Source organism: Triturus cristatus, chromosome 1_1 (assembly GCF_964204655.1).
Source record: "Triturus cristatus chromosome 1_1, aTriCri1.1, whole genome shotgun sequence".
NCBI lineage: Eukaryota > Metazoa > Chordata > Amphibia > Caudata > Salamandridae > Triturus > Triturus cristatus.
The window spans coordinates 410,720,992-410,737,961 of record NC_140579.1 but is presented as its reverse complement, the minus strand read 5'-3'; positions in this window follow the sequence as shown (position 1 = coordinate 410,737,961).

Below are 16,970 nucleotides of genomic sequence, written 5' to 3'. Positions count from 1 at the left end.
CAGGTCAGCAGAGCTGCTTTAGAGCCAGAGAACCAGATCAGCAGAGCTGCTCTAGAGCCTAAGAACCAGGTCAGCAAAGTTGCTTTAGAGCCAGATAACCAGGTCAGCAGAGCCGCTTTAGAGCCAGAGAACCAGGTCAGCAGAGCCGATTTAGAGACAGAGAACCAGGTCAGCAGAGCCGCTCTAGAGCCTAAGAACCAGGTCAGCAGAGATGCTGTAGAGCCAGAGAACCAGCACAGCAGAGCTGCTGTAGAGCCAGAGAATCAGGTCAGCCGAGGTGCTTTAGAGCCAGAGAACCAGGTCAGCAGAGCTGCTTTAGAACCAGAGAACCAGGTCAGCAGAGCCGCTTTAGAGCCAGAGAACCAGGTCAGTAGAGCTGCTCTAGAATTTAAGAACCAGGTCAGCAGAGATGCTCTAGAGCCTAAGAACCAGGTCAGCAGAGGTGCATTAGAGCCAGAGAACCAGGTCAGCAGAGCTGCTCTAGAGCCTAAGAACTAGGTCAGCAGAGCTGCTTTAGAGCCAGAGAACCAGGTCAGCACAGCTGCTCTAGAGGCTAGGAACCAGGGCAGCAGAGCTGCTCTAGAGCCAGAGAACCAGGTCAGCAGAGCTGTTGCAGAGCCAGAGAAAGAAGGCAGCGGAGGTGCTTTCGAGCCAGAGAACGTGGTCAGCAGAGCCATTGTAGAGACAGAGAAACAGGTCAGCAGAGCCACTTTAGAGCCAGAGAACCAGGTCAGCAGAGCTGCTTTAGAGCCAGAGAACCACGTAAGCAGAGCCGCTTTAGAGCCACAGAACCAGGTCAGCAGAGCTGCTTTAGAGCCAGACAACCAGGTCAGCAGGGCCGTTGTAGAACCAGAGAACCAGGTTAGCAGAGCTGCTCTAGAGCCTAAGAACCAGGTCAGCAGAGGTGCTTTAGAGCCAGAGAAGAAGGTCAGCAGAGCTGCTTTAGAGCCAGAGAACCAGGTCAGCAGAGCCGCTTTAGAGCCAGAGAACCAGGTCAGCAGATCTGCTCTAGCGCCTAAGAACCAGGTCAGCAGAGGTGCTTTAGAGCCAGAGAACCAAGTCAGAAGAGCCGCTTTAGAGCCAGAGAACCCGGTCAGCAGAGCTGCTCTAGAGCCTAAGAACCAGGTCAGCAGAGCTGCTTTAGAGCCAGAGAACCAGGTCAGCACAGCTGCTCTAGAGGCTAGGAACCAGGGCAGCAGAGCTGCTCGAGAGCCAGAGAACCATGTCAGCAGAGCTGCTGCAGAGCCAGAGAACCAGGGCAGCAGAGCCGCTTTCGAGCCAGAGAACCAGGTCAGCAGAGCTGCTTTAGAGCCACAGAACCAGGTCAGCAGAGCTGCTTTAGAGCCAGACAACCAGGTCAGCAGGGACGTTGTAGAACCAGAGAACCAGGTCAGCAGAGCTGCTCTAGAGCCAGGTACCAGGTTAGCAGAGCTGCTCTAGAGCCAGGAACCAGATAAGCAGATCTGCTCTAGAGCCAGAGAACAACGTCAGCAGAGCCACTCTAGAGCCAGAGAACCAGGTCAGCAGAGCCGCTTTAGAGCCAGAGAACCAGGTCAGCAGAGCTGCTCTAGAGCCTAAGAACCCGGTCAGCAGAGCTGCTTTAGAGCCAGAGAACCAGGTCAGCACAGCTGCTCTAGAGCCTAGGAACCAGGGCAGCAGAGCTGCTCTAGAGCCAGAGAACCAGGTCAGCAGAGCTGCTGCAGAGGCAGAGAACCAGGGCAGCGGAGGTGCTTTAGAGCCAGAGAACCAGGTCAGCAGAGCCATTGTAGAGACAGAGAACCAGGTCAGCAGAGCTGCTCTAGAGCCAGAGAACCAGGTCAGCAGAGCTGCTTTAGAGCCAGAGAGCCACGTAAGCAGAGCCGCTTTAGAGCCAGAGAACCAGGTCAGCAGAGCCGCTTTAGAGCCAGAGAACCAGGTCAGCAGAGCCAATTTAGAGCCAGTGAACCAGGTCATCAGAGCCGCTCTAGAGCCTAAGAACCAGGTCAGCAGAGCTGTTGTAGAGCCAGAGAAACATGTCAGCAGAGTTGCTGTAGAGCCAGAGAACTAGGTCAGCAGAGGTGTTTTAGAGCCAGATAAGCAGGTTAGCAGAGCTGCTCTAGAGCCAGAGAACCAGGTCAGCAGAGCTACTTTAGAGGGAGAGAACCAGGTCAGCAGAGCCGCTTTACAGCCAGAGAACCAGGTCAGCAGAGGCGCTTTAGAATCAGAGAACCAGGTCAGCAGAGCCGCTTTATAGCCAAACAACCAGGTCAGCAGAGCTGCTGTAGAGCCAGAGAACCAGGTCAGCAAAGCTGCTCTAGAGCCTAAGAACCAGGTCAGCAGAGCTGCTTTAGAGCCAGAGAACCAGGTCAGCAGAGCTGCTTTAGAGTCTAAGAACCAGGTCAGCAGAGCTGCTCTAGAGCCTAAGAACCAGGTCAGCAGAGCTGCTCTATAGCCAGAGAACCAGGTCAGCAGAGCTGCTGTAGAGCCAGAGAAACCAGGTCAGCAGAGCTGCTTTAGAGGGAGAGAACCAGGTCAACAGAGCTGTTTTAGAGCCAGAGAACCAGGTCAGCAGAGCTGCTCTAGAACCTAAGAACCAAGTCAGCAAGCTGCCCTAGAGGCAGAGAACCCGGTCAGCAGAGCTGCTGTAGAGCAAGAGAAACCAGGTCAGCAGAGCTGCTTTAGAGCCAGAGAACCAGATCAGCAGAGCTGCTCTAGAGCCTAAGAACCAGGTCAGCAAAGTTGCTTTAGAGCCAGATAACCAGGTCAGCAGAGCCGCTTTAGAGCCAGAGAACCAGGTCAGCAGAGCCGATTTAGAGACAGAGAACCAGGTCAGCAGAGCCGCTCTAGAGCCTAAGAACCAGGTCAGCAGAGATGCTGTAGAGCCAGAGAACCAGCACAGCAGAGCTGCTGTAGAGCCAGAGAATCAGGTCAGCCGAGGTGCTTTAGAGCCAGAGAACCAGGTCAGCAGAGCTGCTTTAGAACCAGAGAACCAGGTCAGCAGAGCCGCTTTAGAGCCAGAGAACCAGGTCAGTAGAGCTGCTCTAGAATTTAAGAACCAGGTCAGCAGAGATGCTCTAGAGCCTAAGAACCAGGTCAGCAGAGGTGCATTAGAGCCAGAGAACCAGGTCAGCAGAGCTGCTCTAGAGCCTAAGAACTAGGTCAGCAGAGCTGCTTTAGAGCCAGAGAACCAGGTCAGCACAGCTGCTCTAGAGGCTAGGAACCAGGGCAGCAGAGCTGCTCTAGAGCCAGAGAACCAGGTCAGCAGAGCTGTTGCAGAGCCAGAGAAAGAAGGCAGCGGAGGTGCTTTCGAGCCAGAGAACGTGGTCAGCAGAGCCATTGTAGAGACAGAGAAACAGGTCAGCAGAGCCACTTTAGAGCCAGAGAACCAGGTCAGCAGAGCTGCTTTAGAGCCAGAGAACCACGTAAGCAGAGCCGCTTTAGAGCCACAGAACCAGGTCAGCAGAGCTGCTTTAGAGCCAGACAACCAGGTCAGCAGGGCCGTTGTAGAACCAGAGAACCAGGTTAGCAGAGCTGCTCTAGAGCCTAAGAACCAGGTCAGCAGAGGTGCTTTAGAGCCAGAGAAGAAGGTCAGCAGAGCTGCTTTAGAGCCAGAGAACCAGGTCAGCAGAGCCGCTTTAGAGCCAGAGAACCAGGTCAGCAGATCTGCTCTAGCGCCTAAGAACCAGGTCAGCAGAGGTGCTTTAGAGCCAGAGAACCAAGTCAGAAGAGCCGCTTTAGAGCCAGAGAACCCGGTCAGCAGAGCTGCTCTAGAGCCTAAGAACCAGGTCAGCAGAGCTGCTTTAGAGCCAGAGAACCAGGTCAGCACAGCTGCTCTAGAGGCTAGGAACCAGGGCAGCAGAGCTGCTCGAGAGCCAGAGAACCATGTCAGCAGAGCTGCTGCAGAGCCAGAGAACCAGGGCAGCAGAGGTGCTTTCGAGCCAGAGAACCAGGTCAGCAGAGCTGCTGCAGAGCCAGAGAACCAGGGCAGCGGAGGTGCTTTCGAGCCAGAGAACCAGGTCAGCAGAGCCATTGTAGAGACAGAGAACCAGGTCAGCAGAGCCGCTTTAGAGCCAGAGAACCAGGTCAGAAGAGCTGCTTTAGAGCCAGAGAACCATGTAAGCAGAGCCGCTTTAGAGCCACAGAACCAGGTCAGCAGAGCTGCTTTAGAGCCAGACAACCAGGTCAGCAGGGCCGTTGTAGAACCAGAGAACCAGGTTAGCAGAACTGCTCTAGAGCCTAAGAACCATGTCAGCAGATATGCTTTAGAGCCAGAGAACCAGGTCAGCAGAGCTGCTCTAGAACCAGGAACCAGGTTAGCAGAGCTGCTCTAGAGCCAGGAACCAGGTCAGCAGATCTGCTCTAGAGCCAGAGAACAACGTCAGCAGAGCCACTCTAGGGCCAGAGAACCAGGTCAGCAGAGCCGCTTTAGAGCCAGAGGACCAGGTCTGCAGAGCTGCTCTAGAGCCTAAGAACCAGGTCAGCAGAGCTGCTTTGGAGCCAGAGAACCAGGTCAGCACAGCTGCTCTAGAGCCTAGGAACCAGGGCAGCAGAGCTGCTCTAGAGCCAGAGAACCAGATCAGCAGAGCTGCTGCAGAGCCAGAGAACCAGGGCAGTGGAGGTGCTTTAGAGCCAGAGAACCAGGTCAGCAGAGCCATTGTAGAGACAGAGAACCAGGTCAGCAGAGCTGCTCTAGAGCCAGAGAACCAGATCAGCAGAGCTGCTTTAGAGCCAGAGAACCACGTAAGCAGAGCCGCTTTAGAGCCAGAGAACCAGGTCAGCAGAGCCGCTTTAGAGCCAGAGATACCAGGTCAGCAGAGCCGCTTTAGAGCCAGAGAACCAGGTCAGCAGAGCTGATTTAGAGCAAGAGAAACCAGGTCAGCAGAGCTGCTTTAGAGCCAGAGAACCAGATCAGCAGAGCTGCTCTAGAGCCTAAGAACCAGGTCAGCAAAGTTGCTTTAGAGCCAGATAACCAGGTCAGCAGAGCCGCTTTAGAGCCAGAGAACCAGGTCAGCAGAGCCAATTTAGAGACAGAGAACCAGGTCAGCAGAGCCGCTCTAGAGCCTAAGAACCAGGTCAGCAGAGATGCTGTAGAGCCAGAGAACCAGCACAGCAGAGCTGCTGTAGAGCCAGAGAATCAGGTCAGCCGAGGTGCTTTAGAGCCAGAGAACCAGGTCAGCAGAGCTGCTTTAGAACCAGAGAACCAGGTCAGCAGAGCCGCTTTAGAGCCAGAGAACCAGGTCAGTAGAGCTGCTCTAGAATTTAAGAACCAGGTCAGCAGAGATGCTCTAGAGCCTAAGAACCAGGTCAGCAGAGGTGCATTAGAGCCAGAGAACCAGGTCAGCAGAGCTGCTCTAGAGCCTAAGAACTAGGTCAGCAGAGCTGCTTTAGAGCCAGAGAACCAGGTCAGCACAGCTGCTCTAGAGGCTAGGAACCAGGGCAGCAGAGCTGCCCTAGAGGCAGAGAACCCGGTCAGCAGAGCTGCTGTAGAGCAAGAGAAACCAGGTCAGCAGAGCTGCTTTAGAGCCAGAGAACCAGATCAGCAGAGCTGCTCTAGAGCCTAAGAACCAGGTCAGCAGAGGTGCATTAGAGCCAGAGAACCAGGTCAGCAGAGCTGCTCTAGAGCCTAAGAACTAGGTCAGCAGAGCTGCTTTAGAGCCAGAGAACCAGGTCAGCACAGCTGCTCTAGAGGCTAGGAACCAGGGCAGCAGAGCTGCCCTAGAGGCAGAGAACCCGGTCAGCAGAGCTGCTGTAGAGCAAGAGAAACCAGGTCAGCAGAGCTGCTGCAGAGCCAGAGAACCAGGGCAGCGGAGGTGCTTTCGAGCCAGAGAACCAGGTCAGCAGAGCCATTGTAGAGACAGAGAACCAGGTCAGCAGAGCCGCTTTAGAGCCAGAGAACCAGGTCAGAAGAGCTGCTTTAGAGCCAGAGAACCATGTAAGCAGAGCCGCTTTAGAGCCACAGAACCAGGTCAGCAGAGCTGCTTTAGAGCCAGACAACCAGGTCAGCAGGGCCGTTGTAGAACCAGAGAACCAGGTTAGCAGAACTGCTCTAGAGCCTAAGAACCATGTCAGCAGATATGCTTTAGAGCCAGAGAACCAGGTCAGCAGAGCTGCTCTAGAACCAGGAACCAGGTTAGCAGAGCTGCTCTAGAGCCAGGAACCAGGTCAGCAGATCTGCTCTAGAGCCAGAGAACAACGTCAGCAGAGCCACTCTAGGGCCAGAGAACCAGGTCAGCAGAGCCGCTTTAGAGCCAGAGGACCAGGTCTGCAGAGCTGCTCTAGAGCCTAAGAACCAGGTCAGCAGAGCTGCTTTGGAGCCAGAGAACCAGGTCAGCACAGCTGCTCTAGAGCCTAGGAACCAGGGCAGCAGAGCTGCTCTAGAGCCAGAGAACCAGATCAGCAGAGCTGCTGCAGAGCCAGAGAACCAGGGCAGTGGAGGTGCTTTAGAGCCAGAGAACCAGGTCAGCAGAGCCATTGTAGAGACAGAGAACCAGGTCAGCAGAGCTGCTCTAGAGCCAGAGAACCAGATCAGCAGAGCTGCTTTAGAGCCAGAGAACCACGTAAGCAGAGCCGCTTTAGAGCCAGAGAACCAGGTCAGCAGAGCCGCTTTAGAGCCAGAGATACCAGGTCAGCAGAGCCGCTTTAGAGCCAGAGAACCAGGTCAGCAGAGCTGATTTAGAGCCAGAGAACCAGGTCAGCAGAGCTGCTCTAGAGCCTAAGAACCAGGTCAGCAGAGCTGTTGTAGAGCCAGAGAAACATGTCAGCAGAGTTGCTGTAGAGCCAGAGAACTAGGTCAGCAGAGGTGTTTTAGAGCCAGATAATCAGGTTAGCAGAGCTGCTCTAGAGCCAGAGATCCATGTCAGCAGAGCTACTTTAGAGGGAGAGAACCAGGTCAGCAGAGCTGCTTTACAGCCAGAGAACCAGGTCAGCAGAGCCGCTCTAGAGCCTAAGAACCAGGTCAGCAGAGATGCTGTAGAGCCAGAGAACCAGCACAGCAGAGCTGCTGTAGAGCCAGAGAACCAGGTCAGCCGAGGTGCTTTAGAGCCAGAGAACCAGGTCAGCAGAGCTGCTTTAGAACCAGAGAACCAGGTCAGCAGAGCCGCTTTAGAGCCAGAGAACCAGGTCAGTAGAGCTGCTCTAGAATTTAAGAACCAGGTCAGCAGAGATGCTCTAGAGCCTAAGAACCAGGTCAGCAGAGGTGCATTAGAGCCAGAGAACCAGGTCAGCAGAGCTGCTCTAGAGCCTAAGAACTAGGTCAGCAGAGCTGCTTTAGAGCCAGAGAACCAGGTCAGCACAGCTGCTCTAGAGGCTAGGAACCAGGGCAGCAGAGCTGCTCTAGAGCCAGAGAACCAGGTCAGCAGAGCTGTTGCAGAGCCAGAGAAAGAAGGCAGCGGAGGTGCTTTCGAGCCAGAGAACGTGGTCAGCAGAGCCATTGTAGAGACAGAGAAACAGGTCAGCAGAGCCGCTTTAGAGCCAGAGAACCAGGTCAGCAGAGCTGCTTTAGAGCCAGAGAACCACGTAAGCAGAGCCGCTTTAGAGCCACAGAACCAGGTCAGCAGAGCTGCTTTAGAGCCAGACAACCAGGTCAGCAGGGCCGTTGTAGAACCAGAGAACCAGGTTAGCAGAGCTGCTCTAGAGCCTAAGAACCAGGTCAGCAGAGGTGCTTTAGAGCCAGAGAAGAAGGTCAGCAGAGCTGCTTTAGAGCCAGAGAACCAGGTCAGCAGAGCCGCTTTAGAGCCAGAGAACCAGGTCAGCAGATCTGCTCTAGCGCCTAAGAACCAGGTCAGCAGAGGTGCTTTAGAGCCAGAGAACCAAGTCAGAAGAGCCGCTTTAGAGCCAGAGAACCCGGTCAGCAGAGCTGCTCTAGAGCCTAAGAACCAGGTCAGCAGAGCTGCTTTAGAGCCAGAGAACCAGGTCAGCACAGCTGCTCTAGAGGCTAGGAACCAGGGCAGCAGAGCTGCTCGAGAGCCAGAGAACCATGTCAGCAGAGCTGCTGCAGAGCCAGAGAACCAGGGCAGCAGAGGTGCTTTCGAGCCAGAGAACCAGGTCAGCAGAGCTGCTGCAGAGCCAGAGAACCAGGGCAGCGGAGGTGCTTTCGAGCCAGAGAACCAGGTCAGCAGAGCCATTGTAGAGACAGAGAACCAGGTCAGCAGAGCCGCTTTAGAGCCAGAGAACCAGGTCAGAAGAGCTGCTTTAGAGCCAGAGAACCATGTAAGCAGAGCCGCTTTAGAGCCACAGAACCAGGTCAGCAGAGCTGCTTTAGAGCCAGACAACCAGGTCAGCAGGGCCGTTGTAGAACCAGAGAACCAGGTTAGCAGAACTGCTCTAGAGCCTAAGAACCATGTCAGCAGATATGCTTTAGAGCCAGAGAACCAGGTCAGCAGAGCTGCTCTAGAACCAGGAACCAGGTTAGCAGAGCTGCTCTAGAGCCAGGAACCAGGTCAGCAGATCTGCTCTAGAGCCAGAGAACAACGTCAGCAGAGCCACTCTAGGGCCAGAGAACCAGGTCAGCAGAGCCGCTTTAGAGCCAGAGGACCAGGTCTGCAGAGCTGCTCTAGAGCCTAAGAACCAGGTCAGCAGAGCTGCTTTGGAGCCAGAGAACCAGGTCAGCACAGCTGCTCTAGAGCCTAGGAACCAGGGCAGCAGAGCTGCTCTAGAGCCAGAGAACCAGATCAGCAGAGCTGCTGCAGAGCCAGAGAACCAGGGCAGTGGAGGTGCTTTAGAGCCAGAGAACCAGGTCAGCAGAGCCATTGTAGAGACAGAGAACCAGGTCAGCAGAGCTGCTCTAGAGCCAGAGAACCAGATCAGCAGAGCTGCTTTAGAGCCAGAGAACCACGTAAGCAGAGCCGCTTTAGAGCCAGAGAACCAGGTCAGCAGAGCCGCTTTAGAGCCAGAGATACCAGGTCAGCAGAGCCGCTTTAGAGCCAGAGAACCAGGTCAGCAGAGCTGATTTAGAGCCAGAGAACCAGGTCAGCAGAGCTGCTCTAGAGCCTAAGAACCAGGTCAGCAGAGCTGTTGTAGAGCCAGAGAAACATGTCAGCAGAGTTGCTGTAGAGCCAGAGAACTAGGTCAGCAGAGGTGTTTTAGAGCCAGATAATCAGGTTAGCAGAGCTGCTCTAGAGCCAGAGATCCATGTCAGCAGAGCTACTTTAGAGGGAGAGAACCAGGTCAGCAGAGCTGCTTTACAGCCAGAGAACCAGGTCAGCAGAGGCGCTTTATAATCAGAGAAACAGGTCAGCAGAGCCGCTTTATAGCCAAACAACCAGGTCAGCAGAGCTGCTGTAGATCCAGCGAACCAGGTCAGCAAAGCTGCTCTAGAGCCTAAGAACCAGGTCAGCAGAGCTGCTTTAGAGCCAGAGAACCAGGTCAGCAGAGCTGCTTTAGAGTCTAAGAACCAGGTCAGCAGAGCTGCTCTAGAGCCTAAGAACCAGGTCAGCAGAGCTGCCATATAGCCAGAGAACCAGGTCAGCAAAGCTGCTGTAGAGCCAGAGAAACCAGGTCAGCAGAGCTGCTTTAGAGGGAGAGAACCAGGTCAGCAGAGCTGTTTTAGAGCCAGAGAACCAGGTCAGCAGAGCTGCTTTAGAGCCAGAGATCCAGATCAGCAGAGCTGTTCTAGAACCTAAGAACCAAGTCAGCAAGCTGCCCTAGAGGCAGAGAACCCGGTCAGCAGAGCTGCTGTAGAGCAAGAGAAACCAGGTCAGCAGAGCTGCTTTTGAGCCAGAGAACCAGGTCAGCAGAGCTGCTTTAGAGCCAGAGAACCAGATCAGCAGAGCTGCTCTAGAGCCTAAGAACCAGGTCAGCAAAGTTGCTTTAGAGCCAGATAACCAGGTCAGCAGAGCCGCTTTAGAGCCAGAGAACCAGGTCAGCAGAGCCGATTTAGAGACAGAGAACCAGGTCAGCAGAGCCGCTCTAGAGCCTAAGAACCAGGTCAGCAGAGCTGATGTAGAGCCAGAGAACCAGCACAGCAGAGCTGCTGTAGAGCCAGAGAACCAGGTCAGCAGAGGTGCTTTAGAGCCAGAGAACCAGGTCAGCAGAGCTGCTTTAGAGCCAGAGAACCAGGTCAGCAGAGCCGCTTTGGAGCCAGAGAACCAGGTCAGCAGAGCTGCTCTAGAATCTAAGAACCAGGTCAGCAGAGCTGCTCTAGAGCCTAAGAACCAGGTCAGCAGAGGTGCATTAGAGCCAGAGAACCAGGTCAGCAGAGCTGCTCTAGAACCAGGAACCAGGTCAGCAGATCTGCTCTAGAGCCAGAGAACAACGTCAGCAGAGCCACTCTAGGGCCAGAGAACCAGGTCAGCAGAGCCGCTTTAGAGCCAGAGAACCAGGTCAGCACAGCTGCTCTAGAGGCTAGGAACCAGAGCAGCAGAGCTGCTCTAGAGCCAGAGAACCAGGTCAGCAGAGCTGTTGCAGAGCCAGAGAACCAAGGCAACGGAGGTGCTTTCGAGCCAGAGAACGAGGTCAGCAGAGCCATTGTAGAGACAGAGAACCAGGTCAGCAGAGCCGCTTTAGAGCCAGAGAACCAGGTTAGCAGAGCTGCTTTAGAGCCAGAGAACCACGTAAGCAGAGCTGCTTTAGAGCCTCAGAACCAGGTCAGCAGAGCTGCTTTAGAGCCAGACAACCAGGTCAGCAGGGCCGTTATAGAACCAGAGAACCAGGTTAGCAGAGCTGCTCTGGAGCCTAAGAACCATGTCAGCAGAGATGCTTTAGAGCCAGAGAACCAGGTCAGCAGAGCTGCTCTAGAGCCAGGAACCAGATCAGCAGATCTGCTCTAGAGCCAGAGAACAACATCAGCAGAGCCACTCTAGGGCCAGAGAACCAGGTCAGCAGAGCCGCTTTAGTGCCAGAGAACCAGGTCAGCAGAGCTGCTCTAGAGCCTAAGAACCAGGTCAGCAGAGCCGCTTTAGTGCCAGAGAACCAGGTCAGCAGAGCTGCTCTAGAGCCTAAGAACCAGGTCAGCAGAGCCTCTTTAGAGCCAGAGAACCAGGTCAGCAGAGCCCCTCTAGAGCTTAAGAACCAGGTCAGCAGAGCTGCTCTAGAGGCAGAGAACCAGGTCAGCAGAGCTGTTGTAGAGCCAGAGAAACATGTCAGTAGTGGTGCTGTAGAGCCAGAGAACTAGGTCAGCAGAGGTGTTTTAGAGCCAGAGAACCAGGTCAACAGAGCTGCTTTGGAGCCAGAGAACCAGGTCAGCAGAGCCATTGTAGAGCCAGAGAACCAGGTCAGCAGAGCTGCCCTATAGTCTAAGAACCATGTCTGCAGAGCTGCTCGAGAGCCAGAGAACCAGGTCAGCAGATCTGCTCTAGAAAAAGAGAACAAGGTCAGCAGAGCTGCTTAAGTAGGTAAGGACCAGGTCAGCAGAGCTGCTTTACAGCCAGAGAACCAGGTCAGCAGAGGCGCTTTAAAATCAGAGAACCAGGTCAGCAGAGCCGCTTTACAGCCAAACAACCAGGTCAGCGGAGCTGCTCTAGAGCGTAAGAACCAGGTCAGCAGAGCTGCTTTAGAGCCAGAGAACCAGGTCAGCAGAGCCGTTGTAGAGCCAAAGAAGCAGGTCAGCAGAGCTGCTCTAGAGGGAGAGAACCAGGTCAGCAGAGCTGCTCTAGAGCCAGAGAACCAGGTCAGCAGAGCTGCTCTAGACCCTAAGAACCAGGTCAGCAGACGTGCTCTAGAGCCAGAGAACCAGGTCAGCAGAGCTGCTTTAGAGCCTATGAACCAGGTCAGCAGAGCTGCTCTAGAGCCTAAGAACCAGGTCAGCAGAGCTGCTCTAGAGCCAGAGAACCAGGTCAGCAGAGCTGCTTTAGAGCCATAGAACCAGGTCAGCAGAGCTGCTCTAGACCCTAAGAACCAGGTCAGCAGAAGTGCTCTAGAGCCAGAAAACCAGGTTAGCAGAGCTGCTTTAGAGCCAGAGAACCAGGTCAGCAGAGCCGCTCTAGAGCCTAAGGACTAGGTCAGCAGAGCTGCTGTAGAGCCAGAGAACCAGGTCAGCAGAGCTGCTTTAGAGCCAGAGAACCAGGTCAGTAGAGGACCCTTGTAGAGCCAGAGAACCAGGTCAGCAGAGCTGCTCTAGAGCCAATGAACCAGGTCAGCAGAGCTGCTCTAGAGCCAGGAACCAGGTCAGCAGATCCGCTCTAGAGCCAGAGAACAAAGTCAGCAGAGTCACTCTAGAGCCAGAGAACCAGGTCAGCAGAGCTGCTTTAGAGCCAGAGAACCAGGTCAGCACAGCTGCTCTAGAGGCTAGGAACCAGGGCAGCAGAGCTGCTCTAGAGCCAGAGAACCAGGTCAGCAGAGCTGTTGCAGAGCCAGAGAACCAAGGCAGCGGAGGTGCTTTCGAGCCAGAGAACGAGGTCAGCAGAGCCATTGTAGAGACAGAGAACCAGGTCAGCAGAGCCGCTTTAGAGCCAGAGAACCAGGTCAGCAGAGCTGCTTTAGAGCCAGAGAACCACGTAAGCAGAGCCGCTTTAGAGCCTCAGAACCAGGTCAGCAGAGCTGCTTTAGAGCCAGATAACCAGGTCAGCAGGGCCGTTGTAGAACCAGAGAACCAGGTTAGCAGAGCTGCTCTGGAGCCTAAGAACCATGTCAGCAGAGATGCTTTAGAGCCAGAGAACCAGGTCAGCAGAGCTGCTCTAGAGCCAGAAACCAGGTTAGCAGAGCTGCTCTAGAGCCAGGAACCAGGTCAGCAGATCTGCTCTAGAGCCAGAGAACAACATCAGCAGAGCCACTCTAGGGCCAGAGAACCAGGTCAGCAGAGCCGCTTTAGTGCCAGAGAACCAGGTCAGCAGAGCTGCTCTAGAGCCTAAGAACCAGGTCAGCAGAGCCTCTTTAGAGCTTAAGAACCAGGTCAGCAGAGCTGCTCTAGAGGCAGAGAACCAGGTCAACAGAGCTGTTGCAGAGCCAGAGAAACATGTCAGTAGTGGTGCTGTAGAGACAGAGAACTAGTTCAGCAGAGGTGTTTTAGAGCCAGAGAACCAGGTCAACAGAGCTGCTTTGGATCCAGAGAACCAGGTCAGCAGAGCTATTGTAGAGCCAGAGAACCAGGTCAGCAGAGCTGCCCTAGAGTCTAAGAACCATGTCTGCAGAGCTGCTCTAGAGCCAGAGAACCAGGTCAGCAGATCTGCTCTAGAAAAAGAGAACCAGGTCAGCAGAGCTGCTTAAGTAGGAGAGAACCAGGTCAGCAGAGCTGCTTTACAGCCAGAGAACCAGGTCAGCAGAGGCGCTTTAAAATCAGAGAACCAGGTCAGCAGAGCCGCTTTACTACCAAACAACCAGGTCAGCAGAGCTGCTCTAGAGTGTAAGAACCAGGTCAGCAGAGCTGCTTTAGAGCCAGAGAACCAGGTCAGCAGAACCGTTGTAGAGCCAGAGAAGCAGGTCAGCAGAGCTGCTCTAGAGGGAGAGATCCAGGTCAGCAGAGCTGCTCTAGAGCCAGAGAACCAGGTCAGCAGAGCTGCTCTAGACCCTAAGAACCAGGTCAGCAGACGTGCTCTAGAGCCAGAGAACCAGGTCAGCAGAGCTGCTTTAGAGCCAATGAACCAGGTCAGCAGAGCTGCTCTAGAGCCTAAGAACCAGGTCAGCAGAGATGCTCTAGAGCCATAGAACCAGGTCATCAGAGCTGCTATAGACCCTAAGAACCAGGTCAGCAGAAGTGCTCTAGAGCCAGAGAACCAGGTCAGCAGAGCTGCTTTAGAGCCAGAGAACCAGGTCAGCAGAGCGGCTCTAGAGCCTAAGGACTAGGTCAGCAGAGCTGCTGTAGAGCCAGAGAACCAGGTCAGCAGAGCTGCTGTAGAGCCAGAGAACGAGGTCAGCAGAGCTGCTTTAGAGCCAGAGAACCAGGTCAGCAGAGGACCTTTGTAGAGCCACAGAACCAGGTCAGCAGAGCTGCTCTAGAGCCAGGAACCAGGTCAGCAGAGCTGCTCTAGAGCCAGGAACCAGGTCAGCAGATCCGCTCTAGAGCCAGAGAACAAAGTCAGCAGAGCCACTCTAGAGCCAGAGAACCAGGTCAGCAGAGCTGCTTTAGAGCCAGAAAACCAGGTTAGCAGAGCTGCTCTAGAGCCTAACAACCAGGTCAGCAGAGCTGCTCTAGAGCCATAGAACTAGGTCAGCAGAGCTGCTGCAGAGCCAGAGAACCAGGTCAGCAGAGGTGCTTTAGAGTCAGAGAACCGGGTCAGCAGAGCTGTTGTAGAGCCAGAGAACCAGGTCAGCAGAGCTGCTTTAGAGCCATAGAACCAGGTCAGCAGAGCTGCTTTAGAGCCAGAGAACCAGGGCAGGAGAGCTGCTCTAGACCCTAAGAACCAGGTCAGCAGAGGAGCCAGAGAACCAGATCATAAGAGCTGCTTTAGAGACAGAGAACCAGGTCAGCAGAGCTGCTTTAGAGCAAGAGAACCAGGTCAGCAGAGCTGCTCTAGAGCCAGAGAAACAGGTAAGCAGAGCTGCTTTAGAGCCAGAGAACCAGGTCAGCAGAGCTGCTTTAGAGCGAGAGAACCAGGTCAGCAGAACCACTTTACAGCCAGAGAACCAGGTCAGCAGAGGCGCTTTAAAATCAGAGAACCAGGTCAGCAGAGCCGCTTTACAGCCAAACAACCAGGTCAGCAGAGCTGCTCTAGAGCCATAGATCCAGGTCAGCGGAGCTGCTTTAGACCCAGAGAACCAAGTCAGCAGAGCTGCTTTAGACCCTAAGAAGCAGGTCAGCAGAGGTGCTCTAGAGCCAGAGAACCAGGTCAGCAGAGCGGCTTTAGAGCCAGAGAACCAGGTCAGCAGAGCCGTTGTAGAGCCAAAGAAGCAGGTCAGCAGAGCTGCTCTAGAGCCAGAGAACCAGGTTAGCATAGCTGCTTTAGAGCCAGAAAACCAGGTCAGCAGAGCTGCTTTAGAGCCATAGAACCAAGTGAGCAGAGCCGCTTTAGAGCCAGAGAACCAGGTCAGCAGAGCTGCATTAGAGGGAGAGAACCAGGTCAGCAGAGCTGCTCTAGAGCCAGAGAAACAGGTCAGCAGAGCTGCTGCAGAGCCAGAGAACCGGTTCAGCAGAGGTGCTTTAGAGCCAGAGAATCAGGTCAGCAGAGCCATTGTAGAGACAGAGAACCAGGTCAGCAGAGCTGCTCTAGAGGCTAGGAACCAGGGCAGCAGAGCTACTCTAGATCCAGAGAACCAGGTCAGCAGAGCTGCTCTAGAGCCAGAGAACCAGGTCAGCAGAGCTGCTTTAGAGGGAGAGAACCAGGTCAGCAGAGCCGCTTTACAGCCAGAGAACCAGGTCAGCAGAGGCGCTTTAAAAGCTGTTGTAGAGCCAGAGAAACATGTCAGCAGTGGTGCTGTAGAGCCAGAGAATTAGGTCAGCAGAGGTGTTTTAGAGCCAGAGAACCAGGTCAACAGAGCTGCTTTAGAGCCAGAGAACCAGGTCAGCAGAGCCATTGTAGAGCCAGAGAACTAGGTCAGCAGAGCTGCCCTAGAGTCCAAGAACCATGTCAGCAGAGCTACTCTAGATCCAGAGAACCAGGTCAGCAGAGCTGCTCTAGAGCCAGAGAACCAGGTCATCAGAGCTGCTTTAGAGGGAGAGAACCAGGTCAGCAGAGCCGCTTTACAGCCAGAGAACCAGGTCAGCAGAGGCGCTTTAAAATCAGAGAACCAGGTCAGCAGAGCCGCTTTACATCCAAAAAACCAGGTCAGCAGAGCTGATCTAGAGCCTAAGAACCAGGTCAGCAGAGGTGCTCTAGAGTCAGAGAACCAGGTCAGCAGAGCTGCTTTAGAGGGAGAGAACCAGGTCAGCAGAGCCGCTTTACAGACAGAGAACCAGGTCAGCAGGGGGGCTTTAAAATCAGAGAACCAGGTCAGCAGAGCCGCTTTACAGCCAAACATCCAGGTCAGCAGAGCTGCTCTAGAGCCTAAGAACCAGGTCAGCAGAGGTGCTCTAGAGTCAGAGAACCAGGTCAGCAGAGCTGCTTTAGAGCCAGAGAACCAGGTCAGCAGAGCCGTTTTAGAGCCAGAGAAGTAGGTCAGCAGAGCTGCTCTAGAGGGAGAGAACCAGGTCAGCAGAGCTGCTCTAGAGCCAGAGAACCAGGTCAGCAGAGCTGCTCTAGACCCTAAGAACCAGGTCAGTAGATGTGCTCTAGAGCCAGAGAACCAGGTCAGCAGAGCTGCTTTAGAGCCTAAGAACCAGGTCAGCAGAGCTGCTCTAGAGCCTAACAACCAGGTCAGAAGAGCTGCTCTAGAGACAGAGAACCAGGTCAGCAGAGCTGCTTTAGAGCCATAGAACCAGGTCAGCAGAGCTGCTCTAGACCCTAAGAACCAGGTCAGCAGAGGTGCTCTAGAGCCAGAGAACCAGGTCAGCAGAGCTGCTTTAGAGCCAGAGAACCAGGTCAGCAGAGCTGTCGTAGAGCCAGAGAAGCAGGTCAGCAGAGCTGCTCTAGAGCCAGAGAACCAGGTCAGCAGAGCTGCTTTAGAGCCAGAGAACCAGGTCAGCAGAGCTGCTTTAGAGCCATAGAACCAGGTCAGCAGAGCTGCTTTAGAGCCAGAGAACCAGGTCAGCAGAACTGCTTTAGAGTGAGAGAACCAGGACAGCAGAGCTGCTCTAGAGCCAGAGAACCAGGTCAGCAGAGCTGCTCTAGACCCTAAGAACCAGGTCAGCAGACGTGCTCTAGAGCCAGAGAACCAGGTCAGCAGAGCTGCTTTAGAGCCAGAGAAACCAGGTCAGCAGAGCTGCTTTAGAGGGAGAGAACCAGGCCAGCAGAGCTGTTTTAGAGCCAGAGAACCAGGTCAGCAGAGCTGCTTTAGAGCCAGAGAACCAGATCAGCAGAGCTGCTCTAGAGCCTAAGAACCAAGTCAGCAAGCTGCCCTAGAGGCAGAGTACCCGGTCAGCAGAGCTGCTGTAGAGCCAGAGAAACCAGTTCAGCAGAGCTGCTTTTGAGCCAGAGAACCAGGTCAGCAGAGCTGCTTTAGAGCCAGAGAACCAGATCAGCAGAGTTGCTCTAGAGCCTAAGAACCAAGTCAGCAGAGCTGCTCTAGAGCCAGAGAACCAGGTC